We start from the raw sequence: 17,944 nt of genomic DNA, 5'->3' as shown, positions 1-17,944 counted from the left end.
TTCGGATCATCTGTCTCCCTCTCTCTCTGCCCCTCCTCTTCTTGCACTTTCCCTTAAAGTAAATATTTTTCAAAATTAAAAAAATAAAAAATAAGTTCACCTGATTATTTCTTTTTCTGATCCTTTTATAGTCTCTTCAGGATACTGTATTCGTCTTCATATGAAATGATCTAGGTGAAGAAAATAACCGATGTGAGGAAAGGGAATCCTTTTGCTTTCTGGAGTGTGGTTGACCTGATTCCATTGAAAGAACGTATAGAGGATTAAGTCTTTTTTTTCCCACAATTGTGCTTCATGGTTCCTACCTCCCAACGAGACTAGCTACATAATTGCAGGGCCTAGTGCAAATGGAAAACTAGGGTGCGTTATGCAAAAATTAAGGATTGCCAGATAGCAACAGCAGATCACACATGGGCACACAAGGCTCTTGCAAGTGGAGCATCCCTATGCAACGGCGGGTCACCAGCTCATGATGCCACCTCTAGGTTTACATACCTTTGTAACTCCAGGAATGCAGCAGTAACAGACTTAGCTTGGTGTAACTAAAGAAAACATATCCTTGGTGAGCACAGAGTTCACACTGTTAAGTTATGCCTGCCTAAGGAGTCCAAGAAGGATAGCTGAAACTTTTGTTGTCAGATTCACTCTAGTCATTTTTTATCTGGAACAAGAGTTTGTATAAGAGTATAATTGTTATAAGTTATTCCTTGTACAAAGCCATTCAAGTGTTTTTTTTTTAAGTCAATAATTATATGGGATATTTTCTAACATAAATGTAGTAAGGTAGAATAACAATATTGATTTTTTCTTCCCAAAGAAAGAGTATATTTGGCCTATCATCTTGGTAGCTACCACCATTTCTTAGTGGACTAGCTAGAATCTGACCTAGAAGGAGACTGTAGGGCCTGGGTGGGTCATAATATATAGCATTTACTCTGGGGTTTGTCTCTTCTTCTGTACACTTAATTTACCCCCAGACTATAGTAAAGTAAGGAAGGAAATGGGGTAAGGTGAAAACACAAGAATAGTACATGTCTTCTATGTGGAATTCTAGTTATTTAAAAAATATATTAAACATTTGCAATTTTCTAAAGGAGATTTATTCTGAAAAAATAGCTTAAATAGTTAGAACAATTTTATTTTATAAGAAAATCTAAAAGATCCCCAACTTATCTGCTAAGATTTTAATTACTGACAAGTAAAGAATATAAAAAATGTAACCTTGAACTACATCTTCTCCCTTCTCACCTTCCATGTAGATTTTCACTCAGAGCCCTTAAAATAGACAAAGGGAGAAAAAAAAACAGTCGTAATTTGAAAATACATGGGACCCTGAAAAATAAATAATCAATCTCGCTGATTTAAAGCTTTTAAAGAAAGTGATCAGTTTTCTTTGGGTGAGTCTAGAGTGGAAGAAGTGGAGAGAAAGAATGTTATAGGAGCACCTATATAGGGGTGTCCATCTTCAGCTCAGGTCATGATCTTGTGGTTTGTGAGTTCGAGCCCCGCATCGGGCTCTGTGCTGGCAGCTTAGAGCCTGGAGCCTGCTTCGGATTCTGTGTCTCCCTCTCTCTCTACCCCTCCCCCACTCGGGCTCTGTCTCTGCCTCTCAAAAATAAATAAACATAATTTTAAAAAATAAAAAGAATGCTATAAAACTGTCACCTAGAGAATGATCCCTTCCTTTGCAGTGATTTTTATACCAGGACTCATGGTCCAGTCAGCTTGTTAAATGCCATTTTGGAAAACAGAATAAGGTGCCTTTGAAAGTGTGGAATACGGTCAATTAGCAGTGAGTTAAGCACTATAAGTTTTCAAATTTAGTGAAAGAGTTAGGCACTTTTAGAAATAAGGAAGAAAAGACTGAGTGATGGATTTCTGTATACAAAGGCATACTGCTCAGGAAAAAGCTAAGAAATCACCCACAGAAAACACAATTTAGGGAGAAAGATTATAAGAAAAATACTAAATATCCTAATGGGTAGAGTGCATGTCTCTACAGGTACTCAATGTAGAAACATTGGCTTGAAGTACTGAACGCAAATTGAGATTGGGTCTTTAAATACAGAGTGAGTTAGGTGATTTGGAAGGACAGTTTCCCGGAATTGCATAACAATGAGGTAAAAGTTGAGTCTTGAGTTACATCGTTAAAATTATATGCCTTTGTAAGTGACTTCATGTTCTGTGGTTGAATGTAACAGTTACTCTCTATATACTCATTCAACAAAACATTCATTGGACATGTACTAGGTGCTGAGCACTAGGCTGGGCTTGGGATATGAAGGTGAATGGGAGTGTAGGGAAAGACATTTGCTCCTCTACCCATCTTAGCTTCTCAGCTGGGGCTCTGTAACAAAAAGATTAATAAGAGAAAAGCATATACATTCATTTAATGTAAGTTTTATGTGACACAGGAGTTCTCATAAAGAAATGAAGACCCAGGGGCGCCTGGGTGGCGCAGTCGGTTAAGCGTCCGACTTCAGCCAGGTCACGATCTCGTGGTCCGTGAGTTCGAGCCCCGCGTCAGGCTCTGGGCTGATGGCTCGGAGCCTGGAGCCTGTTTCCGACTCTGTGTCTCCCTCTCTCTCTGCCCCTCCCCCGTTCATGCTCTGTCTCTCTCTGTCCCAAAAATAAATAAAAAACGTTGAAAAAAAAAATTAAAAAAAAAAAAAAAAAAAAAAGAAATGAAGACCCAAAGAAATGCAAAGCCTAAGTACCTATATATTAAGTTGGACCAAGAGAGGCAATTGTGGAAAAGTAACTAAAATATATGGAAAGACTAAAGAAAAGGGTATTTTAATAAGGTCTGTTTGTACAGAATTCTCTCTACATTAGCTCTTCATTTCTGGTGATGAGAATGTGTCTTTCCTCTTGGTATAGGGAAGGCATCTTTCATATAAGATTTTTATCTTTTGCTTTCAGGAAGAAAGGGTAAGTCAATATCTCTCTTGTACTGCTATTTTTCAAGTGTCTTTAGCTTAAAGTAATCCTTATGGTCAAGGGCATATTTTGAGGTGGCAGATTCTGCCCCCTGAAGGGAAAATGACATACAAAGCCATAATGGAAAGACAGGATGGTAAAATGCTATAGAGTGTCAGCACGGCACTGAAAGAGAATCCTTACCCAGAATAAGCTATGTGGATGCATGTGTGAAGGGATGTTATTTGGAAGACTTCAGTTATCATGCTAGGCAGAGCGGTGTGGGATGAGTAGGGGTTGGCCAGGCTGGCAGTAGGTGTGGGTGGTAGTGGAGGTGGTGAGCAGAAGCCAAGTGAAAAGGCACAAAGGTGAGAAACAATGTGTTAGCAGTATGAGCTTAGAACCACAAGCAGTCTACAGCTTTTGGAGGATGGACTGTCAGGTAGACCCTGATGGGATGTGGTCTTTAGAGGGGAAGCAGAGTTGATTGGAGGCATGGAGATATGGAGGCATTTCAAACAAGGATGGGGTTGTGGGGGTGGTCCTGCTGAGATTTTCATGCTAGAGAGTTCACTTTGGCTGTGCTACTGAGGATAGGTTTGGATAGGACTCATTAGGGGCTGGTACCCAGATGTAGGGAGAGATGGTGAGGGCCTAAAGAAGACAGTGCCAGGGGCACCTAGGTGACTCAGTTGGTTGAGGGTCTGACTCTTGATTTGACTCAGGTCGTAATCTCACAGTTCCTGGGTTTGAGCCCTGCATCCAGCTCTGTGCTGAAGGCATGGGGCCTGCTTGGGATTCTCTCTCTTCCTCTCTCTCTGCCCCTCCCCCACCTCAACATAAATAAATTAAAAGGAAAAAAAGAAGACAGTGCCAGTAGGAAGCAAAACTAGCAAGACCTAGTAAAAGTTAGATGTAGGAGCTGGGTGTGGGGAAAAAGAGGATAAAACAGAATATGACCCCCAGGTTTTAAGTTAGGTGACTGGGTATTTATGGTCCCACCAATTAAGTTAATGAATACAGAAAAAGGAACATGTAGGTTTTGGTCAGGGTCCCCACAGGAAACAGGAATCATACTCAGGTTGGGCAATGTGAGGATGGTTTAGTAATTAAGTTATTTACAAAAATATGAGCAGAGTGTAAAGACCACAAAGAATAAAGTATCCCCTTGGGACTAATAATAGTGGGGTGGAAGAAGGAATGCTGTGACAAACCCAAAACCTGGAGGGAAAGGCCAGTGGAACCTGGATACAGGGCAATCTGACAACTATGACCACAGTCAAGAAACAAGGGAAGCACTTGGTTAGTTGCAGCCCTGCAGGGAGGTAAAGGAAGAGAGCTAAACATTGATGTCATTTGGAGCTGTCCCTCTGATCTGTTGGGATCTCCCGTTGGCCAAACCTGACTAGAAGTGGAAGCAGAGGGCAAGAAGGCCCATCTGTGTAGACAAGTGGGGTTTTGGGTTTGTGAGGGCTATCTAGAAGCTGTATAGCATAGAGCAGGGAGAGAATGGACTTGGAGGGATTGTACTTGTGTCTGGTATTCGCCACTTACTAGATGTGTGAGCTTGGACATATTTAACTTCTCTGTGCTTTAGTTTCCTCATCTGTAAAAGGTTAATAATAATACCAATCCCTCAGAGATGCTGTAGGTTATAGAAGACTCGATACAGGTAAAGTATTTAGAATGGTGTCTGGCACATAGAAAGCCATAAATATAAATGTCTGCTGTTATTACGTGTTACCCAAATGGAAATGCCAAGCCAGCAGGTCAGGGGAAAAGGGAGATTAGATTCAGATGGTTTGAGATAAGTTCTAATACTGAATGAGATCACCTAGAGAGAGTGCCTAGAGTAGCACTGTCCAGTAGAAATGTATTTTTAAATACATACGTAATTTTAAATTCTGAAGTAAAAGGAAGAAAAGAAGGACCAATGACATTTTTAAAAAGCAAAAGAGAAACAGTTGAAATTAATTGGATAATATAGTTTACTTAACCCAACATATGCAAAATGTTAGCATTTCAGTATGTATTCAATATAAAAAATGAATGAGATACTTTACTTTTTTTTTGTACTATGTGTTTGAAATTTAGAATATATTTTCTTCTTACAGCACATTTCAAATGCTCAAGAGCCACATGTGTCAGTGGCTCCTGTATAGTGCTGGGCTAGAGCCTGAAAAGCAAAAAACGAAAAACAAAACAAAAAAAACCCCAGGAAAGGTCTCTGAAACACACTCATAATTAAGGCTCTGGGGCAGGACAAAGAAACCTGAATGAAAAAGGAAAGGTTTTAAGAATCAGAAGAGCATGATGCTGTAGACATCCAGGTCATACAGGGTTTTTAGTAGTTTTCCAGATATAGCAGTCAGTCCTGTAAGAGCAGGTCTGTAAAATGCCCACTGAATTTGGCAAATGGAAGGTTGCTGGTGACCTTGGAAGAAATTGTTTTCATAAGAAAAATGGTAGCCAGAGGATGGATAGGAATGAGTTGTATGTTGTGCTGCAGGGAGAGCTGAGGTCATGGGAAATTTCAGAAATTATTAAGGAGGAAGAGCATACAGCAAAGCTTCTCAGATCTTCAAGGAAGGACAAGTTCAGAAGTGTCATAATCACTCGCACACTCACTCTCTCACTCACTTCCTCACTCTCTATCCCTTTTTCTGGACCTCACTTCTGTTGCAGTATCCTTTTTACCAATATCCTTGCCACTACTCTTATTGTCTTATCCACCTCCTTTACACTTGTACTGGAGAGATCAGGTTAGATCACACGGATCATTACTGCTGGAAATTTTTTTCTGTCTAGCAAATTTTTATAGCAGCCAACTTGTACACTTGTTCTTTACTCATAGACATTCATTTCCCTCTTTCTCCTTTCCACAAGCCTCTTATTTCCACATTGAGGTCCCTGTGATTCTACAGATGAAGCATGTGACCTAAGCCATTCCATCTCCTTTGACACAGAGGTTGCTTCCTATGCAATATTTGACCTAACCCTAACAATTAGAAGGAATCTAAAGTTCTACTTGTAATGTTAGATCAAGGGTGTTCTCTCTGCCTCTCGGGGGTGTGGCATGCAGATATGAGACCTAGAATTATTATAGTTGTACTTGCTCCATGAGGAAATGCAATACGAGGATAAAGTGAGCACAGGGAGGAGCAGAGCCAAGAGAATCACGGATAAATGAAGCCAGAGCCCTAGCGTGATAAGAAACTTATTAAAGCTATGCCTACAATCTTTTTTGGGGGGGAGTTTTGTTATGTGAACCAGTAAGTTAACCTTTATTCAAACCAGCTTGAATTGCATTTTATATGACTTGCAACCAGAAATATCTATTTCAAAGCTTGCTGTGTGCCAGTATTTGTGCTAGAGTCTTGAGATCATTTTACTACTTAAAACTCTTAAACAATTCTCCTTGTCTATAGTGATGTTGATAATTAGTATAATCACACACATGACAACAATCTAAGCTTCTTCTTAAGGAGTTTCAAGGTCAACATGCCCTCCATAATATATAGCATCGCCTACTTGTTCAGATACATTCCCCTGTGGCACATCATCCTCTGATAGTAATGAACTATTAATAATTCTCCAAACGTGTTATGTAGCCCCTCGTTATTTGAAATTCCCCCAATTCTGATATGATAAACATGTCTCATTTCCTTGAATCTGAGTGACCTTATGACTATGTTGACCAAGAGATTATAGCAGAATGATGCTTAAGTGGCTTCCAAAACCAGATCATAAGAGTTGTGCAGCTTACTGCAGGTTTTCCTGGAATACTCACTCTCTAGAGGCTTCCTTCCCATACTGTGAGAATCCAAACCCACATGGAGAGGTCATGTGTAGATCCTCCTATGCATAGTCCCAGGTGAGTCCAGGCTTAGAGTCATCCTGACCCAAGCACCAGAGCATGAGTGAAGCTACCTTCAGATGACTCCAGTCCTCTGGCATTTGAGCCACTCGCAGACATTTATAGGCTTCTCCAGTGTTTCTAGATAAGCCCAAGACCTTATGGAGCTGAGATAAGCTGTTCTTCCTGCTCTGTCCTCTCTGAATTCTTATTTCACAGGCCAATGAACATAATAAAATGGTGGTTATTTTACACTACTACGTTTGGGATCCTTTGTTACATACCAGCAGATAATTAGAACAGATTTTGGACTTCTAGTAGTTAGAATTTGCCTCTCTGTGGCAGTAATACCCTTTCTCTTGTTGCCTGAGAAAATCCTCATCTCTACCACCTCTCTGAAGCCTTCCTCAACAGGCTTGTATGTTCTGTCTTCTGTGTTCTTATAAGCCCCAGCTTATAAACTGTCTTGAAGAATTTTAATTGTTTGTGTCCTGTTTCTGCACTGGAGTATAAACTCCTTGAAGGTAGGAGTATGTCTCTTTGGCTTTCTATCCTTGGGATCAGATTACAAAACCTACCACATAGTAGATGTCTAATAAGTGCAATACAATGATTTTGTTGTTGTTGTTGTTAGAAGTGTTTCAGAGGCCAAGTGAAGCACTGTGAAGGGTCTGAGATTTTACCCTGTGAGTTGGATAAATACCCAGTTCTTCCCTCCTGTGTTTCTCCTTTAATCTCACACTGCTTTTCTCTCACAACACTTCTGACACCAAATGTGTAGGGATTTTTCTCCACAGGTAGCAGTTCTCTGCAACACAAGTTGGGTATCCTAGAATTTAACTGAATTTTGACACGAAGTGGAAATAGCATCAGATCCCACAGGTTAAGGCTCAGTGCCATGAGACCACCGCCCACTTGAGATGCCGGTTGCAAGTAGTAGGTCTTCAGCTCACTCACAACTTCTATCTGACTTCACTATAGATTGGAGGTTCCCAGGACCTCTTCTCCCCTTGGTTTGGTCATTTGCTGGAATTGCTCACAGAATTCAGGGAAATAGTTAAGTTTACCAGTTTATTAAAAGATATGATAAGTGGACACAGATAAATAGCCAGTGAAGAGATACATAGGGGGAAAATCTAGGAGGGTCCTGGGCACAGGAATTTCTGTCCCCAAGGAGTTGGAGTATGTCACCTCCTGGTATATAGATATATTCACCAACCTGAAAGCTCCCTGAACTCCATGCTACTAGGATTTTGTGGAGGGTTTCTCATGTAGGCATGATCAATTATTAATTCCTTACTAGCCCTTCTCCCCTATCAGCAGAATGGAGGGTGAGACTGAAAATTCCAGGCTTCTAATCATGGCTTGGTCTTTCTGGTGACCAGAGCCACAAGGATAGCCAGAGTACCCTAATTTTATTCTAATAAAAAAAAAAGGATGCTTCTAGTGCTCTTATCACTTAGGAAATTACAAAGGTTTTAGGAGTTTTGTGTCAGAGTACAAGGGTAATGACCAATACATTTTTTTTCTGTTCCCTCTCACCCTACATATAATCTAATAAGTTAGCCTGACACAATTTCATGGATATTGGCAAAAGACATGAGTCTTCTTGATCAAAGACAGAAGAATATGTTATTCATGAAAATAGTGGTAGCTAGATTGTTAGCATTTCTGCCCATTCCCCAAGGGCCAGTTCCTACTAGGTGATGCACATAGGGCCAGGTGATGCCTGAGCATGCAGTACACTGCATTATAGGAGAGGAACCCCAAGCCTGGGGAATCTGAATCTTTTATAAAGGTCAGTAAACCTACCTGACCTTTGCCCCAGAGAGAGACATTATCTTGATTATACTAGACAGTAAACAAACCTGCCCTCTGCTGTGGAGGAAGAGACAATGTCTTCCAAGGCTGTCTGCTCAAACATCCTTGAACAGATAGTTTGAAATAAAGGGAATCGTTGTGCTGGCAGGATGAGCAGAAATGTAAGAAACCCATGGATTTTTGTCTCTCAAAAAACTCAGAAGAGATATCAGCTATACTAGTTATTTTTCAGGTCATTAAAATCTTCAAAGAGGAGGTGATACTTAAGCTGAGACTTGAAATGTCTAAGTAGACCTTTACAAGGCAGATTGTATTAGTAGGACATTTCATGAAGCAGGAACAATTTGAACAAAAGTGTGGAGGAATGATGACTTTGGAAAATTGAAGATGGTTTGACATGGATACATTGTAAGGCATAAGGGAAGAAGGGGTCTAATGTGAGATGGATGAAGAGGTAAGCCAGTGGCAGCTCACAGAACGTCCTCTATGCCATGCTGACAGATGTATCCTTTATCCTATAATCGACAGGGAGCCAGTGAAGTTTGTAAGCAACTGGGGCATGTGATCAGATTTCTTTTTAGAAAGATACATGTAGCTGAGATGGAAAGGGCATTCTAGGCAAAAAGAACAGCATGGATATAATGGAGGCATTGAAGTGCCAGCAAATTGAGGGAACTGTAGCAGATCTCTGACAGTCAATGCAACACTCATCAAGGTGAATATTTATTAAGAGTGATTTAACAGCTTTCAATCAGTTACCAGATACCAATTGTTAAGCTGGACCATAACCTGGGGAAGTCTAGGGCTATGCCATGTTAAATTAGGCTAAGCTAATTTATGTCTGAATAATCCATAGTGAAAGAAGAGATTCGAGTTAGCAATTAGGTGTTCTCTTAACTGTCTACTTTGATTTGACTGTGATGGGCCACCTGGAATGTGGTGTTAAGAAGTATTTTCAGCCAAATTCTGGGCTCGGTGGAAAAGAGGGAAATACTGACTTTTGCCTTCTATGGGCAAAACAATGGTGGAGTAACAATACATTTGCTAACAGTAGGCTGGGGCAAGGTTTGGTCAAAGCTTATTACTGACAAATAGAAACCGATATATACAAAGGTCGAGCCCTGTGGCAGGAGTAGTTATATAACCATGGGAAGAGGATGAGGTAAGTGAGATTGAAGGAGTACGCAGACAAGAGGGAAACAGGGGACTTAGGACTTTTAAATCCAAGGTTTATTAACCAAAATATGAGATAAAGGAGGCAACAGCCAGGTTGGGGATGGAGATGCTGTCAGATTATACCAAAGGGGTGAGTTATCAGTGAAAGAGTTATTTGAATGCAGTGACTTGGGTCATGTTGTTCCAGACCCAGCAATTTGGTCCTGGAACTTGATGGTAATGGATACAAAGGTGACACAAGACAAGGATGTCATGGTCAGTACATAAGGAGACAGAGAGTGTGTCTCTCTTGGTTCAGGGTTCTCCAGCTTTTCTTGAGAGTAAGCATTTTCATAATTTGAGTTTGCAGTATTATTTAATAATATTTAATTCTGTTATGGAGGATAAGAAAAACAAATGGGATGGATGAAATTCAAAGTGTGTCAAATGGCTTGCAAGATGTAGATAAAATTAATTAGACGGGTTAAGTATAGATAGTAAGTTATCTATAAGACATATTAAAAATAGATACAATAAGGGCACCTCGGTGGCTCAGTTGGTTAAGTGTCCGGCTCTTGGTTTTAGATCAGGTGATGCTCTCATGGTTTGTGAGTTCAAGCCCCACGTTGGGCTCCATGCTGACAGTGTAGAGCCTGCTTGGAATTCTCTCTCTGCCCCTCCTCTGCTCCCTCTCCACCCCCCGCTCTCAAAACTAAACTTTAAAAAAAATAGAATAGTTGGAATATACAATAAAAAGGATAGAACAAAAAAAGTTTTACACACACACACACACACACACACACACACACACACATGAAAGGTTAAAAAAGGACCAAGAAACATAAAATATTCACGGTATGCTAAATAAATATGAGGCATGTGAAGCACTCAATATTCAATACTTAGCACTTAATATTGAAGCACTCAGTATTAAATGGGCCACTCGTTGATGATATCATTCTGATTCTACGTCACCTCTGCTCAAAAAAGTTTGCTCAGCAGGCTAGTTGGTACGCTATATTCTTTTTCTTACATCACTCAGGCATGTGTTTGTCCTAGTCACCTTCATCTTCTAAGCCCCTTTGCTTAAACCTGACACTGATCCTCAAACTATGCCATCAGTGAAGAAGGCCGATATGGCAGAAGGACAAGAAATATGAACACCATAACCCAGGATACATATAATGTGATCCTTCCATCCATTCAAAACTTTAAATATGTCCCTTCATTCTTCCTGGCTTACATAGACTCTGATTAAAAATGTGCTGCACACACTCTGGAAAGCAGTGTGGAGGTTCCTCAGAAAATTAAAAATAGACCTACCCTATGACCCAGCAATAGCACTGCTAGGAATTTATCCAAGGGATACAGGAGTACTGATGCATAGGGGCACTTGTACCCCAATGTTTATAGCAACACTCTCAACAATAGCCAAATTATGGAAAGAGCCTAAATGTCCATCAACTGATGAATGGGTAAAGAAATTGTGGTTTATATACACAATGGAATACTACGTGGCAATGAGAAAGAATGAAATCTGGCCTTTTGTAGCAACGTGGATGGAACTGGAGAGTGTGATGCTAAGTGAAATAAGCCATACAGAGAAAGACAGATACCATATGGTTTCACTCTTATGTGGATCCTGAGAGACTTAACAGAAACCCATGGGGGAGGGGAAGGAAAAAAAAAAAAAGAGGTTAGAGTGGGAGAGAGCCAAAGCATAAGAGACTGTTAAAAACTGAGAACAAACTGAGGGTTGATGGGGGGTGGGAGGGAGGGGAGGGTGGGTGATGGGTATCGAGGAGGGCACCTTTTGGGATGAGCACTGGGTGTTGTATGGAAACCAATTTGACAATAAGTTTCATATATTAAAAAAAAATGTGCTGCACAGTTGACCGTTGAACAACAGGGGTTTGAACTGCATGGCTCCATTTCTATGCAGATTTTTTTTCAATAAATAACTGTACAGTACCATAAGTGTATTCTCTATTATGATTTTTAATGTTTTATAATTTTTAAATGTTTATTTTTGAGAGAGAGAGCGAGCATGTGTACAAGCAGGGGAGGGGGAGAGAGAGAGAGGGAGAGAGAGAATCCCAAGTAGGCTCTGCACTGTCAGCTCAGAGCCCGACACATGGCTCAATCCCAGGAACCATGAGGTCATAAACTGAGCTGGGATCAAGAGTGGGACAGCCACCCAGGCACCCCCCCCTTTATAATTTTTTAAAATAACATTTTCTTTCCTCTAGTTTACTTTGTATTATTATTATTTCTTTTTATTTGAGAGAGAGAGAGAGAGAGAGAGAGAGAGCGCGCGCACATGTGCAAGCAGAGGAGTGAGCCAGAGAAAGAGAGAGAGAGAGAGAGAGAGACAGAGAGAATCTTAAGCAGGCTCTACACTCAGCACAGAGGCTGACATGGGCTTGATCCCACAATCCTGGGATCATGACCTGAGCCAAAATCAAGAGTTGGATGTTCAACCAACTGAGCCACCCAGATGTCCCTACATTACTTTATTGTAAAAATGCAGTATTTAATACAAATAGCATACAAAATATGTGTTTCTGTTGTTGATAAGGCTTCTAGTCAACAATAGGCTATTAATAGCTAAGTTTTGGGAGAACCAAAAGCTATACATGGATTTTCAACTACGCAGAGGGGTCAGCGCCCCAAACTCCCATGTTGTCCAAAGGTCAACAGTACTATATATAATTCTTATGTAATGTTGTTTTTTGCTCTGACTTTAAGATTTTCTCTTTATCTCTGGTTTTCAGAGTTTGAATATAATGTGTGTGCAGTATTGTATTTACCTTGTTTGGTGTTCCCTGAGCTTCTTGGGTCTGTAGCTTGGTGTATTTTATTAATTTTGGAAAATTCTTTGCCATCATATCATTAAATATTTCTTTGTCTGATTCTATCTTGTTCTCCTGGGATTCAAATTACAAGTGTGTTATACAATTTGATATTGACCCACAGTTCTTGGATGGTCTATTCTATTTTTTTCTGCTTTGTATTTCAGTTTGTGTAATTTCTATTCTCCTATGCTCAAGTTCACTGATTCTTTTCTTGGCTGTTTCACATCTACTCAGAAGCCTATCAAAGGAATTCTTCATCTCTGTTACTGTGTTTTTCATTTCTAGCATTTCATTTGATTGTTTTTTATATCAAGCTAGAGCTTTTAACATATTACTTGTAGTTATTTTAAATTCTTTGTCTGACAGTTCCAATATCTGGGTCATATTTGCATTTATTAACTGCTTTGTTTTTTAACAAGAGTGTTGTTTTTGCTTGCTTCTTTGTGGTAAGTTTTGATTGAAAGCTGAGCATCTTGTGTGGGAAATAGTATTCATGCCTGAAAGTAGACGTGCTTCTTATTTTGCTAGCTCTTTGCTGTGGGGGTGCTGAAACAGTTAGTTGGGAGTTGAGCCGGGTTTGTGTTTTATTGTTGCTGTGGTTACCTTTAGTGCACCTTCAGTACGGGTTTCAAATTTTTCTAGTTTATCTTATACTTAGGCTGGGGGCTGGTTTGCTGGAGTCTCTCCCACCCTCAGCTTTAGGTCTTCCCCTTGTGCCCACACCTTAGAGAGGGAACTCCCTCCATGCTATTGCCCTCCCCTTAGCAGTAGACTACTGTTACCAGTTACTCAGAGCTTGCTAGCCTGATGGTGGGGGTTGGGGAGTTGAGTCCTCAGGTTCAATCTCTGTCTTAGGGGCTATGTTTCTGGGTCACAAGGTTTGAGATTTCTCAGTGCTCTTGCCCCTAACCCAGTGGTAGGGCAACACTAAAGGACCAAAACATTTTCCTGCCCCTCTCCTAAGAGCAGAAATGTGTTTGCTTGTTTGGGGTGCCCTGTAGGTGACAGGGTTTGTTACCCTTCTTCCATTGGCTTAGGGCTTTTATTTCTCAAGGGAAAGGGGACTAGGTTGTGTCTTTCCAGCAGTGGCTGCTGTTCCCCTCTCCCAGGTCTGTACTTTCTCTGTCTCTCCTACCTCCAGTCTTTCCTGTGGGTACTGAGTGAGATTCTTAAAGAAAAGCCCACAGGTATATGCAAATGCCACTGGTCTCTGTGGCTCCTAGGGGTTGTATAATTTTTAAAATATTTTTATTCATTCATTCATTCATTCATTCATTAGGTTCCACACACAACTTGGGGCTCAAATTCATGACCTCAAGTTCAAGAGTCGCATGCTCTACCAGCTGAGCCAACCAGGTATGCTGGGATTATATAATTTTATACTAGCTCAACTCAGCCTTTAGCAGTCCAAAAAAATTTTTAGCTAAAATAAGTTCTTCTTACTAGATTGCATGGATGGAATCTCACATCTGCCCTGGGGAAGCAAGTGCTTGTGACCCATCTCTTCTTGGACATACCTGTTTTTTGTTAGATTTTGGGTTAGCTGGTTACCCTGCAGCCATAACTATCTGAAGCATTCAAGACGTGATTTTGCAGATTACCCATTTTTTTTTCTGTTGTAAAGGTGGGAATGAGGCTCTTTCCAACTCTCTACATTCTGAGTGGAAGTTTTCATTATATCCTAAGGGTGTTACCCTACCCCAGTTCTTTCCCCTTGATTCTCATTGTATCTTTTAAATTGATTTAATAAAATATGAGGTTTGAACATTTTAATTTGATCTGTGAGCTTCTCTGTTCCTCAACATCTATGAGACTTTGCCTGATAAAGTACTTCTAGGCTCTCACTGCATCAGTGTAATTTTCCACATACCAACTATTAGCTTTGTGTGGACAAGGCTCCTCTCTGTTGAAATTACTTCCTGAGGTACTGAGTTTTGCACTGGGGCATTTTTACTCTTGAGTTTATAGATGTATTGAAGAATAATACACTTTGCTACACTTTCACACATAAAACAATTCATCATTAAGACAATCTCTATAGTTGAGTGAGCCAGTTCCTTATAATAAATCTCATTATAGATAGATAGATAGATAGATAGATAGATAGATAGATAGATAGATAATTTGTTCTATTTTTCTGTTTCTCTGGAGAACCCTGACTGACTATACAGTTATATACCCTGTATATAACTATATAATATATTATTACATATAGGTTTAACTTTGATCTCTGTATCTACTCCTGTGACATAGCACATATCTCCAGTTAGACCAGAAGCATCTTCCTCTATATTACCATGAACATTTGAGTGGAGCGTCCATTACTGTCACATTTCATACTAGTTGACAGATATAATTATATACTCTATGTTTGCATCTCCATTATTAAGTTGATTTTTGAAAGAAAGAGACTTCCCTTATTTGTCTTTTTTTATTGCTAGTATCTAAAATAGTCATTAAGAAATTCAGTGGGGATACCTGGCTGGCTCAGGCAGTACAGTGTGCGACTCTTGATCTTGACGTTGTGAGTTTGATCCCCATGTTGGGTATAGAGATTACTTAAAAATAAAGTCGTATAAAAAACAGAAATTTAGTGAATGTTTACAAACTGACCCATATATAATATCTGCTATGAAAGTTGTTTTTTGGATCCTGTGGGATTGTGTATGTGACTGGTATCATAAACTGGAAAGTGCTTCTCAGATACTGGTTATGATTATAAATTAGCTTTGGTGGAAGGGCTAAGCTAATAATATGACTTTTCATTTATATCAGTGATTCTGTGACAGAGTAATTATAACAGTAGTCACTTTTATGCATTGAATGCTTCCATAGCACAATGCCTGGTATACAGTGCTTTTGGCTAAGGTTACCTGAGGTGTAGAGTCACTTGCTCTTATAGCAAATCTCTGGGCCTTGAGTGTTGTATTCCTTGGCTCTGACTTCGTATTCTGCCCAGATCTTGTCAACTCTCTTCCCCCTTCAAGGACTGAAGCCTGCTTTTGTTCTTCCAAATGCTGCTGAAGTGAAGCTCTACCCAGGACTGACCATATAGAAACTGACTTCTCCAGTGCTGACATCCTCACTTATGTCCTGCCTACTGGACCAGAAACTGTTGAATGTTGGTGTAAATTAAGATTAAACCAGGATTTTTTGGCAAAAATTGACAAGTTGCTTCTAAAATTTATATGGAATTGCAAGGGACCCAGATTAGCCAAAACAATTTTAAAAGCAACTAATAAAACTGGAAGACTCACACTTCTTGATTTCAAAATTTGCTATAAAGCTGTAGTTATTAAGACAGTGTGGTATTGGCATAAGGATAAACAATGAAATAGAATGAAACAGAATTGAGAGTCTAGAAAAAACTTACATTTATGGAATTGATTTTTGGTGAGAGTGCCAAGACAATTCAATGGAGAAAGAGTAGTCTTTTCAACAAATAGTATTGGGACAGCAGGATATCCATATACAAATGAATGAAGTTGAACTCTTACCTCACACTTACAAAAAATTGGTTCAAAGTGAATCAAAGACATAAATGTAAGAGCTCAAACTATGAAATTATTAATAGAAAATATAGACATAAACCTTTGTGATCTTAGATTTAGGCAATGGTTTCTTAGATATGACACCAAAAGTACAAATGATAAGAGAAAAAAATTTTACAAATTGTACTTCATCAAAATTAAAACCTTTGTGTTTCAAAGGACACCATCAAAAAGTGAAAAGACCAAAAAAAAGTGAAAAGAAAAGTCACAGAAGGGAGGAAAATATTTATAAATCACATATCTACTAAAGGAATTATGTCTAGAATATATGAAGAACTCTTACAGCTCAACAGTTAAAACAAAAATAACCCAGACAAGAAATGGGCAAAAGAATAGACATTTCTTCAAAGAAGATATACAAATGGCCAATAAACATGAAATCATACACAAAATCATTTGTCATCAGAGAAATGCAAATTAAAACACAATAAGATACAATTTCACACCAACTAGGATGTCTATAATAAAAAAGGAAACAGCAGATGTTGGGGAGGATATGGAGAATTTGCAACAATCATTAAATTTCTGGTACATTTCTAAAATGGGGCAGCCATTTTAGAAGACATTTTGGCGCTTCCTCAAAATGTTAAACATAGATTTACCATAAGACACAGCCTTTGTATGCCTACATATATACCCAAGAGAATTGAAAACTAAGTCTACATAAAAACTTGTACATGAATATTCATGGCATCATTATTAATAATAGCTCAAAAATGGAAACAACCCAAATGTGCACCAGCTACAGAATGGATAAACAAAATGTTGTAAATTCATGAAATGAAATATTATTCAGCAATAAAAAGGAATGAAGTATTGATACATGCTGCAACATGAATGGACCTTGAAAGCATTATGCTTAGTGAAAGAAGCGAGTCACAAAACGCAACATACTGTATGATCCCATTTGTATGAATTGTTCAGAATGAGCAAGTAGATAGAGACACAAATTAGATTAGTGATTGCTAAGGGCTGGTGGGAGAGGGAAATGGGGTGTGACTGCTAATTGATCTGAGGTTTCTTTTTAGGGTGATGAAAATGTTCTGGAATTAAATATTGGTGATGTTTACACAATTCTATGAATATACTAAAACCTACTGAATTGCATACATAAAAGGCTGAATTTTATATGTGAATTATATGTCAATAAAGCTATTAACAAAGAAAAAAAGATTACGCTGAGATTTCCTTTTATTCTTTGGGGCACTCAGATTTGTACTTCCATAAGAGTTAGTTCTGAAATTGCGTTCATTCACTATACTTTGCCTCACTCCCCCACTCCCCTACTGTCCAGACCTGATGCTGAGGTCCCTATGTACTTTATTGGCATGCTGAATCAGAATAGTTTAATGAAATATTATTTTTTCAATAAGCAAGAGTATTTTCAGACTCCTGAAAGAAATACACACTATTAAGCTGCAGCAATATGTTTAAATCTATATCTATACATTTCAATATATTGATTACACAAGGATTTTTTTGAGACCATCAATGTCACTAGGTCAGATAGCTGGAATAATTAAGAGATGGACATGTAATAGTGTTTGCATAAAAAGTGAACCTATTTTTTAAAGATTTTATTTTGATCATTAAAATTCGCCTCACACTGCTACTTTACTATGATTGATTGCCCTGAAGAAATTTCTCTTTCAAGAAACAAACATAATATTAAACGAAGGAAGGTAACTTGTCTCTATTTGAAAGTCCTTCAAGTCGGCTTTTAAAATGAGACTGAATTTGTTCTCTTTCCCAGAACTGTGTACCCACCAGGAGACTTGGGGGTAAAG

The 17,944-nt window shown here is 39.1% G+C and overlaps 1 long non-coding RNA gene across 1 annotated transcript in view; it reads left to right on the top strand.

The window, feature by feature from the left end:
• LOC131491861 (uncharacterized) overlaps nucleotides 1-17,418 on the top strand; it is a 55,820-nt gene extending 38,402 nt beyond the window's left edge. Inside the window, exon 6 of the long non-coding RNA XR_009251689.1 lies at nucleotides 15,594-17,418. This is a non-coding gene — a long non-coding RNA (uncharacterized LOC131491861). The remainder of the gene's footprint in view (nucleotides 1-15,593) is intronic.
• Nucleotides 17,419-17,944: the final 526 nt, after the last annotated feature.

This window comes from Neofelis nebulosa, chromosome 12 (genome assembly GCF_028018385.1).
Source record: "Neofelis nebulosa isolate mNeoNeb1 chromosome 12, mNeoNeb1.pri, whole genome shotgun sequence".
NCBI lineage: Eukaryota > Metazoa > Chordata > Mammalia > Carnivora > Felidae > Neofelis > Neofelis nebulosa.
Note: the sequence above shows the minus strand (reverse complement) of the source record. Positions and strands in the feature narration are given on the sequence as shown.